This window comes from Mus caroli, chromosome 12, assembly GCF_900094665.2.
Source record: "Mus caroli chromosome 12, CAROLI_EIJ_v1.1, whole genome shotgun sequence".
Lineage (NCBI taxonomy): Eukaryota > Metazoa > Chordata > Mammalia > Rodentia > Muridae > Mus > Mus caroli.
In genome coordinates this window covers 22878437-22879595 of record NC_034581.1, presented here as the reverse complement: position 1 = coordinate 22879595, position 1159 = coordinate 22878437, and the positions used below count along the sequence as shown (strand labels likewise).

The window sequence follows — 1159 nt, the reverse complement described above, 5'->3', positions numbered from 1 at the left end:
TGGCTGTCCTGGAACTCACTTTGTAGACCAGGCTGGCCTCGAACTCAGAAATCCACCTGCCTCTGCCTCCCAAGTGCTGGGATTAAAGGTGTGCGCCATCACGCCCGGCGAGACCTGTTTTGTTTTAACAAAATACCTGACAAAAGCCATTTAAGGAAGAAAGAGTGTCTTTTGGCTCACAGTTTGAGGATGCAACCTTTGATGGTGATGAAGGCATGGCAACAGAACCTGAGTCATATTGCATCCAGTCAGGGAAACAGGGTGGATGCTGATACTCTGTCCTTTATATCCAGTCCAGAACCAGAGTTCATGGGGTGGTGCTGCTCACAGTTAAGATCTTCCTACCCTATTAACCTAAATTAGTTAATCACTCACAGCCTGTCCAGAGCATGTCTATTGGGGATTGTAGATCCTGTCAGATTGATCTAACAGGTTCTCCAAGACTGTGTCTGCTGCTGCTGCAGTCCCAGAGAGTAAGAGGAAGCAATGGGCCACACAGCTGAGAAGGAAAAGAGGAGATAGCCAACGACTTTGAGATTTCAGAGGGATTCCATAGATCACTGGGCACAGAAGCTCAGCACAGGAAACTAGAGTTTAGAGAAGAAAGAAGGATGTCAAAGGAGCTTGATTGGGAAGAAACATAGGTAGGACTCTCGAGAGCAGGGGCTTGTTATAGTTGACTTGGTCATGAGTTAAGGGAAGATAGTGATGTTCTTTACCTCCCCTTCCCTAGCTTTGTATTGAAGAAGTTTGGGGGGAAGAGCATTGAGATGAGATGATTCTGGCAGATAACCCTGCCAGCTTCCTATTAATGTGCTAAATGTCCTCAATGGTTAGACATTTTCTCTCTTCAACTTTTTCTTGTCCTTGACTTCAATTCTCTCCTACCAGTGCATAACCCTCTGTGTATCTTCAGTTGGGCTTAATAAATATCTTGCCCCACAAACATTTTGAATTGCTTGAATCTCATGATTATAGTTGACTAGATGCCCTTAAAATAGTCTGTTGTTTCCCAGGACTTGACATTCACATTAGGAAAACAAAGACCTTTTTTTTTTTTTTTTTTTGTAAATAGTGCATTGTGAGTCTCTTAGCAAATCCCTATTGTAAGTCTGCAGCTGTACAGTGCTTGCAGAACCATATTTAGGCCATCCTGTGT

General features: G+C 43.7%; 1 protein-coding gene across 6 annotated transcripts in view; it reads left to right on the top strand.

The window, feature by feature from the left end:
* Nucleotides 1–1159, top strand: part of Rnf144a (ring finger protein 144A) — a 110554-nt gene that overhangs the window by 74384 nt on the left and 35011 nt on the right. The window lies entirely within an intron of this gene.